Here is a 15239-nt window from a genome sequence, read left to right on the forward strand (position 1 = left end):
CACACAAAAGATTACATGGGAAATTTTCAAGATAAGCCATATTCTGGATTGTAAAACACATTTCAACAAATTTGGAAGAATAGAAATCATACAAAGGACCAGCTATACCACTCTTGGGGGTATACATCCGAAGGATTCTATATGTGCAGAGATACCTGCTCACCTATGTTCACTGCTGCTCTAGCCACTGTTATAACTGTGATAATGAAAATGTGGTGCACAGACATAGTAGAATGTTACTAGCTGCAAAGAAAAATGAAATTGTAATGTTTTCAAGTAAATGAATGAAACTGCAAAACAAAAACAAAAATGAACACACTTAGTAAGGTAGTTCAGACCCAGAAAGACAAATTTGTCATATGTTCTGTCTCATATATAGATTGGAGCTTTCAATATGTTAGATTTGTATATTTAAATTGGAGTACCTGTAGAAGCCAAGAAAGTAAAAGGAGTCCATGTTGGGGGTGGATTAGGAAAGAGGCACAGCAGAGACAGAAAGGGAATAATTTGGGAATTTGAGAGTAGGGTAAAATCAGAGGTGTGGGTGAACTAGCATTAAATGTGTCTGGAAAATCTGTATGGAAACCTACTATCCTATGAAAGACACAGAATGACATAATGAGAGGACAAACTACAGACTTGAGGACAATATTTATAAAACACAGATCTGCTTAAAAACTTGTATCTGATATATAGAAAGAACATTTTTAAAAAGATTTATTTATTTATCATGTATACACTGTTCTGCCTGCATATATCCCTGCACACCAGAAGAGAGCACCAGATCTTATTACAGATGGTTTTGAGCCACCATGTGGCTGCTGGGAATTGAACTCAGGACCTCTGGAAGGGCAGCCAATGCTCTTAACCTCTGAGCCATCTCTCCAAACCCCTAGAAAGAACATTTAAAGGAAGTTTGTCCATTTATTTCAAAACTACACATGATCTTATCATATGGTGTGGCAATCTCATTTTCTGGCATTTACTCACTTATGTTGGTAAGCATGCTTTCACAATATGAATACTCACAGCAGGTTTTTTTATACTACTTCAGTGTTGGAAGCAATCAGCCTGGTTCACCCACTGAGAAATACATAAACTATACTACATGCAGGCAGTGAAAGTGTTCTATTTATCAAAACAATGAAAAGAGACAGGCATAGTGGCTCATGCCTTCAGTTCCAGCACTTGGGAGGCAGAGGCAGGTAGATCTACACAGAGAATTCCAGGACAGTGGAGCTATATAAAGAGACCCTGAAAAAAGGAGATGAAAATGAAAAGCTAGGAAGAAATCTTAAATGCCTATTACTCAGTGAAGGGAATCAATCTAAAAAAAAACTACATACTGTGTGACTCCACATACAACATTCCAGAAAAGGCAAAGCTATGGAGACAGTTGAAAGATCGCTGCTTGCCAGGGGATCTATAGGAGGCAGAGATGAACAGGCAGCTATGGTTGCTGTTCTGGTGTAGTGAAACTGTGTAACGGTGTAGTGATAACTAAGTGACATAATGCCGCTGTCCAGTCTCAGACTCCATAACTCAACAACCCCCTCACCCATTTGTTGTCTTGATTGATTAAAAAAATATGAAAGATTTTAATGACCAAAGGCCAGGGGGGGGCTTAGGGTGTGTATATGGGAACTCTCTGTACTTTCTGTTCACGTTCTTAAAATAAAAAGACAAAGTGTAGTAGTTCCCAAAGCTGGCAAGGACCACAAGGAAGAGCTTGCTCTCAGTTCCTCTCACCACCCTGGTTTTCACCTTTGCTTTGGGCCCTGGAAATTCCCCTTGAATGTCAAAATAAATGGACTTAAGAAAGCATGTTATCCAGCATTTCTAGGACCAGTTCTGTTTAATCCATTCAAAATTGAAAATGGAAATCGAGGGGCTGGAGATGGTTTATATAGCACTTGCCTTGCATGCCTTAGGTCCTGGGTTCCATGCCCAGCACCATGTAAATCAGGCATAATAGCACACGCTGTAATCTCAACACTCTGGGCATGCAGACAAGAGGGTCAGGAACACGTGGTCATTCTTGGCTACAGAGTTAGAAAACAGCCTGTGTTACATGAGACTTTGTCTCAAGAACAAAACAAAAAAAAAGGAGTAAAACAAATACTTTCATACACATGAAATTGTCAAGGTGTCTCTTTCTGGAAGTGTCAAAACCAACCAGAACTAATTTAAGCAGAAGGAAACTAGCTCGTAGGATGGGACAGCCAATGTGATACATGGAACAATGGGATACAACTGGGCCTTCAGAAACTGTGTTGAAACTCTTCTTCTTCTGGCTCTATCTCTGAGTATTTTAATTCTTCTTCACCATAGAGCACCCTCCATGCCCAGCTCCAGTCACCAGCTTGCCACTGGAGTGAGGAAGCATCTGGTTGATCATACTATGCATTGCGAGCATTGAGTGTATTGTATCTACTCATCTCTTTGAGGGATCCTGTTTGCCGAAGGATGTAATGAAACTGTCCTGAAGGAAGCAGGTGGATTGGTTCAGAACTGTGCAGATGGCAGACCCATCTTTAGCTACTACACCCAGAGCACAATAAATGCACGGAGAAATGGAGGCAGAATGGAAGGAAGGATGGGTGCTCTGCCTGCATAGGTAGAGACTCTGGGGCCAGTCTAAGTGTAGAGCCTAGAGCAGGCTGACTGGGACAGTCCTGTATGATCATCTGTGCTGGCTCTCCTCTCAGAGATGCGGGTGGGATGTCAGGGTGTGCTGGGAGCATTGTGATTGGCGGACACTGACTGGGCCTTGAGAGACTGAAGAACAGATGAGAGACCAAAGAGACCACTTCTCTGTCTCTCCCACATGTGCTGCTGGCCTGAGAGCCTCTGCCATCATTCTTTGTTCACCCATGTGAACGGGGCTCACACTCAGTGAGGCTAGAAGAGTTTGGTCCTATGAGCCATCTGGTGTCTTGAGGATCAGTGAGACATGCTCCTGTACAACAGTCTCACCAGGCTCAAAAGTAAACATTTCCTCTGAGGGGCTGGCAGTTACTGGTGCTCACTCTGCCACCTGAGGAAGTACCTGAGAAGATTCTGGGGCAGGGAGGGGAGAGGCAGGGTCTAGAGAAGAAAATCTCTTTGTTTCCTGGCTCCTATGTCCACCCTCATGACAGGCAGCTATACAGTCTCCACTACTCCCTATAAATTCTTGTTCACCCCCCTACTGGTGGCTGGAGAGAAGTGCAGGCACTGCTTACTCAGTTAGCTCAGGAATAGGCACTCTCATTAAGGACACTGGCCAGGTAGTTTGGTGGCTGAATCTGTGTTCTCTCCATAACACTTGGATGCTCTCACATTCCCATTTGAGAATGGGGTCCCAGTAGAGTTGCATTTGGCTTCTCCTGAGGGCTGGCAGTGGGGATCTCAATGGGAATGTGTTGTTGGTAAAGACACCTGGTTTGAAATTCTTTTTATAATGCACCCATAGTAAACTGGATCTATTGTTGCTTAATTTTTCATCAGAATTGTTACCAATCATTAAGGATGCTTCCAGCACACTGGGCACACGGGTATCACTATATATAAGATTATTATGACATTCCTTAACTGCTTTCAGTGTCCTATAAGGGCAACTTGGCACTTATAGTTACCAATATGTAAAAACGCCATAGCAAATGTTTCTTGCCAGTCAAAAATTTACCAATGTTTCCTTTGTTCCTTGAATTCATATTTTAAACTCAGCCCCACCGCAACCCTGGTGTTATATGCACTTTGTGTTTCTCAGTCTCTCATGGACCACGGTTTCATGTTTCTGGAGCACTAATATACTTTTTTTGAAGTCTAAGTTTTAGGGCCAGAGAGACTGCTCAACATGTAAAGGCATTTGCTACCCAAGCCTGACAATTTACATTTGATCCCTGGAACTCATGTAGAGAATGGAGAGCACCAACTCCACAAAGTTGTCATCTGACCTCCACACATGCACCCTGGCTCCCCCCCAAGCATTAATAATAATATTTTCAAATTAATTCTGTTTTTAAATTTTCCCATAATCATGATTATCTGTCTGTCTATCTATTTATCTATCTATCCATTTACCTATCTATTTATCTATTTGAAACAAGGTCTGTCTTAGGGTTTCCATTGCTGTGAAGACACACCATGGCCTCAGCAACTCTTATAAAGGAAAGCATTTAACTGGGACTGGCTTAGAGTTCAGAGGTTTAGTCCATTGTCATGGACTAAATGCAGAATGGACTAAAAGCATGCCAGAATGCAGGCAGACATGGTGTCAGAGAGGTAGCTGAGAGTTCTACATCTGGATCAGCAGACAGCAGGAAGAGAGTCACACTGGTTCTGGCTTGAACATCTAAAACCTCAAAGCCCACCCCCCAGTGACACACTTCCTCCAACAAGGACATATCTATTCCAACAAAGACACATCTACTAATAGTGCCACTCTGTAGACCAAAGTTTCTGCCCTGTCCTGCAGTCATTTGGTCCCAAATAAACACACAGAGGTTTATATTAATTATAAACTGTTTGGCCTATTGCTCAGGCTTATTATTAGCAAGCTCTTAAAGCTTAAATTAACCCATAATTCTTATCTATGTTTAGTCATGTGGCTTGGTACCTTTTCTCAGTAAGGCATTCTCATCCTGCTTCCTCTGCATCTGGCTGACAGCTGTGTCTCTGACTTTCTTCTTCCCAGAATTCTTCTCATCTGGTAGCCCCACTTATACTTTCTTCCTGGCTACTGGCCAATCAGCCTTTTATTAAACCAATACAAGTGACAAATCTTTACAGTGTATGAGCATTATCTCACGTCATTACTCCCTGGTGACCAAGCATTCAAACACTTAAGAGTCTTCAGGAGTCATTCCTATTCAAATCACAATAGGGTCTCTCTATTATGTAGTCCTGAATGTTCTAGAACTTGCTGTGTAGACCAGGCTGACCTTGAAATCTCAGAGATGTAACTGTCTTTGCATGTTGAGTGTAACCATCATTGTTTAAAAATTCAACACATTTTGAAATGTTATTGGGGAGCCTGGGGTGATGACACACACCTGTAGTCCCAGCACTCAGAAATTTGAGAATTAAGACAAGTTGAGATACTGAGTCAGGCAAAGCTACAGTGTGAGATACTGCCTCAAAAATTATCATCTGGGTTGAATTATAGCAACCATTATTAGTGTTCAGTTGAACAATATGTCACAAGTATGTTTAAAATTCAAAGAACCATTAGAGTCAATAGCTCCCATCCTCAATAGCTACCATCTTCACTGAGGCATTTGTTCATCTCCTCTTGAGGCCCTTGAACATATTCATGATTGCTACTTTGAGGTTCTTGTCTTGTGGTTCTACTAAGTTGCTTTTTTCAGGGCCCATTGCAACATGGCTGTTGACTTCAGAAAGAGGTGTCATTGTCTCGCCTGTTCATGTTTGTGTTTTTGTGCTGGGATCTCGGCATCTGAAGTTATGATGAATGATTGAGGTGGTTTTGGTGTAGATACTTGGTCTTGTCTTTGTTGATAGGTTTTCTGTTCTTTGGTTGCTGTTGCTCTCTTTGTGTTCCAGGCAAGTGTGGTTCCTGGTAGACAGTGCTTGGGCAGGTCAGTGGTGGGTGACACAGAGCAATGGAGATGGACTAGAAGGGAAGGCTGGAAGGGTCTTTGGGAAAGAGCTAAGGGGACCCTTGGTCTGCACCGGGGGGAATCCCCAGGTGATGAAGGCAGGGTGGGAGGAGGGACTCATGCAAGCAGGCTGCAGCAGGACTAGGAGAAAGTGTGGAAAGACAGAAATGAAAGAGATAGGGGAGCCCAGCTCCTTGAAATAGACCTTTAGAGCTAGGTCCACATGTGCAGGTAAATGCCGTGCACTGCTAACCTGACAGTTGTCAGCCTCTTTTAATCTTTTTCATATCAATGAGGTAAATGGGTCTGGACATAGCTCCTTTCAGACAGCTCCCCTGACATTGCTGTGTCTTTGAGTACATGTGTGTCCATGTAAACATACGTGTACATGTGCATTTGCACTTGAAAACCAAAGGTCATCCACAGTATTGTTCTTCTGAAGATGGAGGTTTCTGACCCACCAGGTCCCACAGCCACTTTTCCCAAATAAACACACGGACACTATATTAATTATAAACTGTTGACTGATAGCTAGGGCTTCTTATTGGCTAGCTTAATTATTAACCCATTTCTATTAATCTAAGTATTTTCATGTAAAGGGTCCAGACCTGTTACTCCTTCCTCCCCTACATGGCATCTTCTCAAGGCCTCTCTCTCCCTCACCCTGCAGCATTCTCCTCATCCCCTTGCCTTACCTATCTTCCTGCCTCTACTAGTCAATCAGCGTTTTATTCATCGACCAATAAGAGAAACATATATACAGAAGAACATCCCCCATCATTCTTCAATCTTGTTTTTTGAGATAGGATTAGTCCTTCACTGGCCTAAGTCTTGACAATTAGAGCTCACAGACAAATGCTAAATTCCCCACACATTAATTAAAAAAAAAAGTTAAAAAAGCTTGAAGTGCAAGTTCTTAATAAGCTTCTAAAAATCAATATTCCAACTTATTTATTCATTTTGTGTGCTGGGTAGGGATGTGTGCTCATGCCACCATGTGTATATGGAGGTCTGAAGACAGCTTGCAAGAGTCGGTTCTCTCCTTCTACCACGTGGGTCCTGGGGATTGAACTTAGGCCTTTTGGTTGCTGACATTACCCATTGAGCCATCCTGCTAACCTTTAATCAGATTTTAGAGCCTTAATCAGTTTTGTAGTCGTTCACTTTGGAAATGGGCAGCAAGCACCAAAGACTTTTCTCTGACCCATCTGCACCTACTTTCCTTTGACTTAGATGGACCTTCTTCCTTAAGATCTGTTAGAGATGTTGAACTGTTTAAGGAACAAAATCAGGGAACCAAAACTGAAGTAAAATTGCAAAATATACATTTTAGAAAAGTTCCTGGCAGTTCTAAACAAAGCCTAATATATTCAATCAATTCCTAATCTTATGTGTCATCTTTGCAACACCTGGTGAATAACATCATGCCGGAAGAACAGGGAGGCAGAGGCCCATGCATGCGTACACATAAGGACTGACTGTCAGTGACACATCTGGTGGACTTATCTCCACAGATAATCGAGGGAACTAATCCTGCTAAATGAAGCCTTTTTTTTCTCAGAGAATTGGTCCCTACACTGTGCCTTAGGAAGATGTTTATCCTGCACATGGATACTACGTATGTTCTGCTGGTGGGAGTGAAAAGTTGATCATGGCTCACACTGAGATGCTAATGGATACTGCTAAGAGCATTAACTGGGGAACATTCCACCACTTCCATCCCAGTGTGACAGAGCCAAAAAATGGTCACTTGTAATGGACAGCACTCCAGATGATGATGATGATTATTATTATTATTTATTGCTAGAAAATCGAACCAAAATCTTCACACATGCTAGCCATGCTCCAAAACTGACCTATACTCTCAGAGTCCCCCCTCATTTTAAATATATTTTATAGATTACCAATATGCTTTCCACAAAAAGTCAGTAATAACCTTCCTTCTGTTGGGAAAAATGGCTGTTAATGAATATGTGAGATAGAGGGCTAGGGATTCAACTTAAGTGGTAGCATGTGTGCTTAGCTCACACAGTGTCCTGTCTCTAATACCAAAGAGAAAACAATAATAGATAAGCTGGAAAAGTAACCCTAACAAAATGCTCTCCTTGTGTTGCTCGGCTGGTTGTTCTCCCAAGTATCTTGGTCATAGCTACACAAAGGCAGCGCGCTTAGAGTTTGCTCCTGGAGGGCTGACAGATGGCTCAGGAGTTAAGAGCATTTGCCATTCTTCCGAAAGACCCTGAGTTCAGTTTCCAGCACCCAAATTGGACAATCACAACCGCCTGTAACTCCAGCTTCAGGGAATCCTGCACCCACTTCTAACCTCTATAGCCATCTGCATACATACAACACATCCACAGAGAGGCAATGCACACACTTAGATAAATAAAGACTAGATCTGTAGAATTTCCTCATGGTCTATGAACCTACAGCAGCTCACGGGGGAGATGAAGCTCTGGAACACCTCATTTCCAGTGTCTTCCAGATGAAAGATGGGTATGTCATTAAAGTCTCCTTTTGGGGAGAAAAAGGAGCTAGATATGGGAAGAGCAGGAAGAACAAGGGTGCCCAGGGCCACTCGGCCAGGAGTGGAGGCTTTTGTCATGGCTTTCTTTATTCACTTTTTTAAATGATTTACTTTTATTTATGCATGAATGCTTCATCTGCCTGTATATATGCACACCACCTGTGTATGGTACCCATGGAGGTCGGGAGAGTATTTGTGGCAACTGCAGTCACAGACAGCTGTGGGCTGCCCTGTGAACTGAGCCCAGGTGTGCTCCAAGTGCAGCCCGGCCCTACAGCTCTGCCCCCGTAGCATGCAGGCAAGAGCACCACACAAAGCTCTGAAGCAAGTCTCTCCTGGCTGGTGGGCCTGGGGCCAATGTGTGATTATCTAGGATCTGGCTTAAGTTTTCTGTTGTTCATTTTGTTTTTCACTTAGCAGCTTTGTGTTAATAGAAAGTCCACTCACTGAAGGATTTGCCCGGGATTTCTGTAATAAAATAGAAGGATTTGCAACAAATGCGGAAAGAGCTGTCTGCAGAAGTGGTATTTTCTGAGTGATTATGAAGCCTGGAACATATTGTCATCCCAGGGCTGCAGGCCTAGCTTCCTCACCAAAAGGCAGTGACAGATGTCTTCTGTTAATGTCCAGTGATTAAATGTCACTCTGAGCCCTTTCCCTGTCTATACAAACTGTCCCTTGCTTTCTGCAACCATGGTGGTACTGTTACCCACAAACCTCCCGTTTCCTGAAAATTATGGGCCTTCTCCAGACTGAACTTTGCGTCCATAGCAGCCATGCTTTGCTTTATTCTACCCTCATCCTAGATGGCACCTAGGAATAAGAAGACCTGTGTCACCTATTGGAAATTACAACCTGCACGAACACATCCTATTGAAAAGCTTACACTAACAAAAAATGCAAAGAAAGAAATGACCATGAAGGTGTTAGAGATGCTGGCATCATTGTCCCCTCTGGGATTTATTCCAAAGGAAGAATTAAACAAAAATTAGTACTTCAATGGCAGTGCATTTCCATAACAGAAACTGAAAACACCCCAGAAAACCTTAAATGTTGATCCATTCACTGGACCAGATAAGATACGACCATTTGGTAAGTGCTCAGTTAAATGTGGCCTCCTGACCCACAGTTTTTGTTCTCATTCTTACAAAAGTTAAAAAGAGAAAATACAAAGTAAATTTCAAAAGCAAAGAATATGGGAAAGAAGAAAACGCAACAAAAACAGTGTTGCCCACAGTAATGCAAAGAGGCCAGATCCCTTGGAGCTGGAGTTATGCACGACTGTGAGCCAGCATGTAGGCGCTGGGAAGTGAACCCAGGTGCTATGCGAGGGGAGCCAGGGCTCTCAACCACTGAGCCATCTCTGCAGCCCCTTTAATGGATCTTTTGAAAGATGAAGAGAGAAAAACCTTAAAACCAGCATGTGCAAAGTAGATTGTCACAGGGATCTTCCCACCAGAAACTTTGAAAGTCAAAAGAAGATGAGTTGGGGTGTTTGGAGTATGAAAAGAATACTGCCAATTGAGAAGCTAATGGTTGACAGAACTATTCTCCTTTGAAAGTACTGGAGAAATTAAAGCATCCTTAGGCACACCAAAGTTGAGGCAATTCATTAGCACTAGACCTAGCCTGCAACAAATGCCCACAGAGTCCAGTAGGGCATGGCAGAAAGATACAAGATAATAACCCAACCTCATATGAAGAATCAGGGATTTCAATAAAGGGCAACACAATTTTAAAGGTTACTAGTGCCCTAATAACAGCTTGTAACTCTACTCTCTTCTGTATGATTTTTGAAACCATTATATATTTTGGTTTTAGATAGATAGACTCCAAACTCAAAATCATGTCTCAGCCTCATTTGTGCTGGGATTACAAGCATGTACCACCATATCCAACTTGAGACAGAGATATGTTTTTAAATTATTGATCTAAGAGATACTATCATTATACCTTGGTTTCTAACTCCACATTGTTCTTTCTACACAGTTTAAGAGAACAATTCATCTAAACAAATGTTCATTTAAAGGGCACAATATATAATGAAAATTGTCTTTTGTGGTATCAACAACTGAAAGCATTGGAAGCACATCTGGAAAAGGGACATTTTTGCACTGTTGCCTCTTCCCACCTTTCTGAATAACTTTTTCTTCTGTTATATTGAAATCGAGGCAGACTAAATTCAAATTGAAGTCCTAAGACTTGGGTATGATGGCTGGAGAAATGGCTTAGCAGTTAAGAGCATTTGATGCTCTTGCAGCGGACTCAAGAGATTTCCAGCACCCACATGGTGGTTCACAGTCATCCATTACTCCTGTCCTGGGGGACCCAGCCCTCTTCTGATATCCAAGGGCACCAGGCATGCATATGACGCACACATATACATACACACGGGTGAAACATGCACGCACATAAAATAAACACCTTGGGTATGCTAAATATGGTCTTCATGGTAACCACAAATGAAATATCTATATAAAAACAGAATTCTATGGCTGGGTGTGGGGGTGCACACCTTTAATCCCAGCACTCAGGAAGCAGAGGCAAGTGGATCTCTGTGAGTTCGAGGCCAGCCTGGCCTACAACAACAACACAAGTTCCTATATGCTCTAGCAGTCTTATATCTGGGTATGTTTCCAAACGGAAGGAAGTTGTTACCTCAGATATGTGTCCCATTTCATTACCTCACTCACAACAGCCATATAGAAACAACCTAAGGGGTCATGGACGGATGGAGAAAACGGAGTACATACCCTCACGGAAGTCATACATATTTCAGCCAGTGGCAGACTGCATATATGACATGTCATAAAATTATGCCACCAGAGTCACGGCAGGGCCACCATGAAGTTGGGTCTGTTCACCTTGCGGAGTAACTTTTGCTTCCCTTTTGTCTTTCTTTTGGGTGCTTTCTTTACTTGGGGCTTCTTCGCTCTTTTTGGTTTTGGTTTTTTGCCTGCTTTTGGTTTTGAGACAGGGTCTCTCTAGGTGATCCTTGCTGTACTAGAATTCACATCTGTGTCTGCCTTCTAAATAAAGGTATATAATATCATTCCCCAGCTTTACACTGTTTTTCCAAAGCTCCCCTCCCTGCCCAGTGGCTACTTGTCCACTACATGACTGACCTCCATGCCTAACTCAAACCAGCATGTTCTCTCTCTCTCCCTCTAAAGCTTTCACTATGAATCTATAATCATCTGCTCTCCAAAACAAAACAAAAGATTATGTCACCACTAGATAGAATCCATGATCTTTGGCTAAATTCTGGCTTTGTAATCAAACCAATTGTATTAAAAGGCATTTTTTGAGGCAAGCGAGGGAATTTGAATATAGACTGGATACAAGATGGCATTGAGGTGTCCATGAGGTGGTGGTTTTCGGGTTCTATAGGATGTTGTCATCCTTCAAGACTGTATACTGAAGTGTTTAGAAGAGAGATGTCAAAATGTCTGCCACATGTTTCAAATGGAAGGAGCCCTAATGTTGCCAGATGAGACCAAGTGGTGAATTCTAGTGGGTGTTTCTGTAAGTGCTCATTTTATGATTCTCCATGTTTCAGAAAGTTTGTAGCAAAAGCGACAGCAAATAAAAGATGGCTTTGTCTCAGTTGTTAGAAAGAAGCACAGGTTGCTCTCTTATTTCTGGTCTTTGAGCAGCCACCTAAGTGGGCAGGTGGAGTTCTCTGAAAGCAGCACACCCTGGGACAGAGGTTCCATACAGGAAGTTTAAGCAGAAGGCAGCAGGATTGGGAGGCAAGTGGTTTCTGTTGCTGTGATAAAACACTTCCCCAGAAAGTGACTTGGGGAAGGAAAGGATTTCATTGGCTTACAGGTTACAGTCCACCTTAGAAGCCAAGGAAGGAACCTGGAGGCAGAAACTGGCTCAGAAGCCATGGAGGATGCTGCATACACACTTGCTCCCCATGGCTTGCTCAGCTGCTTTCTTATACAACCCAGGACCACCTGCCCCAAAAGGACTGGGACCTTCCATGTCAATCATATCAAACAAAACAAAACAAAACCAAAAAACCCACAAACACGCCCACAGGCCACTCTGATGGAAGCAATTCCTCAATTAATATTCCTTCCTTCCAGAAGGCTCTAGTTCGAGTCAGGTGCCTAAAACAGGAAGGGGGAAAGATTGGGATGAGGAAAAGGATGATTTTTTTTTCAGAAATTTATTTTCTAGGACTGGAGAGATGGTAATTCTGTCCTCTATGAGCACATGCTGCCCCCACCACACACACAGCACATAATCTTTAAAAATAAACTTATATTCTGCCAATTCTGGAGGCTGGAAGTCCATGATCAGGATGGTGATAGAGTCGTGGGCACCTAAAGTCCATCTGATGGCCTCTCTCTCATCAGCAGATGATCATCTCACGGTGTCCTCACATGGCCTTTATCTCTTACTCCTTTCTTTTCTTTTTAAAGACACCAGTCTCATTGGATTAAGGCCCTACTCTTATGACCTAATTAAATGTCTATTACCTTGCAAAAGACCCTGTCTTCAAACACATTTGTATTGGGGATGAGGTTTTCAATATGCATGTTGGGAGGATTCTGACCGGATTTATATTAATTTCTTTATCACTGTGACCAAATTACCTGACATAGACAACTTAAAGGAAGGATATCTCCTTTGGGCTCATGGTTTTAGAGCATTTTGTCTCATGTGTGGGGAAAGGTGTGCCAGAGCAGAACAGCTCGCACCACAACTGTCCAGGAAAACAGAAAAGGGGAGTTGTCATCTCTTTTCCTCTTTTAAGTTGTCGAGCCCACGGCCCATAGAATGATGCCATCCAGGTGGGTTTTTTGGCCTCAGTTGATACTCTCTCAGAAGGTCAATTTTGATGAAGCAAAAGGAGCTCAGAGCTCTGAGTGGGAAATGGCTCGTGAGTGGCCCACAGTGGTCCCCGGCTGCCTTAAATTAATCACTGGACAAAGTGGCTCAGGACAGAGCATGGTGACATCTGCAGCTGAGACAGATAGAGCCCCAGGCCCACTACTATCTCATAGCTGAACAGCAAGTCCCCATCAAGGGGTCTCCGAGTACACTCCGTGCCACTTCAGAGGAGATGGTTCATCTTGCTCACTGCACACGGAAGGAAGCTACACATCTGTAGACTCTCCATCATCCGAATCTGAATACCACAGTCTTTCAGGACCCAAGGAGTCTGATTCCAGGACCTGGTAAATAGCCCGGATGTGGTGGCGCACACCTTCAATCCCAGCACTCAGGAGGCAAAGGCAGGGAGATCTCTGATCTGATTGAGGCCAGCCTGGTCTACAGAGTAAGTTCCAGGACAGTCAGCACTACACAGAGAAACCCTGTCTCAAAAAACCAACACAAATAAAACAGGACCTAGTAAATAACAAAAATGCACTAATGTTCAAGAAGTTGACATAAAGTAGCTTAGTGTAGTGTAGGTTATAGCCTACATCCTCTTGTAGGCTATAACCAGCACTACATGGCTTATAACACCCTGGACTATGTCAGGACTACACAGGGAATTGAAATTGACCTCTTATTAATTACTGACTTTTCTCCAGAGAGTATGTGTTAAAAGAGAAGTATTGTCATTGTTTAAACAAATACTGCACAAACACTGTCTTCAATAAGATTGTAATCAGCTTTACCTATTTTCCATTTAATCTGATTGAAGCAGATTTTCTACAAAATCTTTTTTTTATTTTGTTGCTATTAAAAGATCATCTATTTGGATTGGCCTCAAACTCATAAGTTACTGGGACCAATGTATAAGTTCACAGATGACCTAACCAGAACTAAATTAAAACAGAAAAAAAGAGGGGGATTTTCCTACATAGTGGAATTTGCAGAGTAACTGTCGGGTACCCATTATTGAATGCATTTAGCCTATTTCCCAGCTCTCTGATGTAAGTCGGGCATCATAATGCCTTTAGACCCTCTGCACTTACTCCATAATAATTATCCTTTAATACTCTTATAAATAAACTTTTAGCTTATCTTCCATTAATTCTACAGAACAAGCAGAGCCATCTAGATAAAATGTTTAACCCCTATGTGCTCTTCTCTATCACAGAGGTAAAATGGAAAGCCCTTGATGGGAATTTCATCACATCCCAGTGTATACATGAACTTGAATTTCATTTACCTGCCGCTCCTTGCAGTCCCAAAGGAGACTCACAGAATGCGCATGCAACAACTCAGTTATGGCTCTTGGCATCTCTTATGGGGAAGGCACAGTCGGCATCTTCCTGCTGCTGCCCACAGTGAGACTAGCAGTATCCAGGGCATGGATGCTTAGCTGGAAAGAGCCTGTTGCAAGGCCAGAAACCAGAGCAGGTGCCTTCCTTTATCTTCACCACACATGGAGAAGTTCTCAGTAAGATGCCAAACACCTTGGCAGTAGTGGGTCAATGCTCTGGAGCCAGGCTGACTTGAGTCTCAAATCCCCACCCGCCAGGATGTAGTATCCTGGGCCACAATCTTGAACTCCTTAGCTCCTTGCCTTCTAAAGTGGAAATGGTCTCCATGCTTATTCCACAGGACTATGGCATGGTGTGGTCAGGGCAGGCTGAGCACTCAGTACTCTATCAGCCAATTCACTGTGCAGGTGGTACCTATCCTATCCTGCCTACTCCATGTACCTGATCATGCAAACAATTTCTCACCCAAACTGCAGAAGGATGTTCTCTGGTCTGGGAGCTTACTGAGAAATAGTGCCCCTGGGAACAGTCCTCAACCACAGGCAGATATCTAGGTGGGATCCTCTCTGTTACCAACCCAGGTCTACAGAGCCACTTTCTTGGGTGGATTAGTGTTGCTCACACTAAAGCCAGCAGGGTGACGTTCTGGTTTAGGCTCCTCCCTCTCCTGTCCTGCTTTACTTACTACTAGAGTTTCCTGAAATGGACGAATTCATTAGTGATGGCTGCTTCTTCCCAGCCTTAACACACACACACACACACACACACACACACACACACACACACACACACACACACACACACGCCCCCAGGCATGAAAACTGAGCCACCTCCAGTTGCCCCTGCTTTGCTTTCCAGCTTCACCTTGGTAGCATCTCCCTGTTGTTACCAATCACCACTTTTGATCAACCCCACCTA

The sequence above is a fragment of the Mesocricetus auratus genome, unplaced genomic scaffold (genome assembly GCF_017639785.1).
Source record: "Mesocricetus auratus isolate SY011 unplaced genomic scaffold, BCM_Maur_2.0 Super-Scaffold_100004, whole genome shotgun sequence".
In the NCBI taxonomy this organism is placed as follows: Eukaryota; Metazoa; Chordata; class Mammalia; order Rodentia; family Cricetidae; genus Mesocricetus; species Mesocricetus auratus.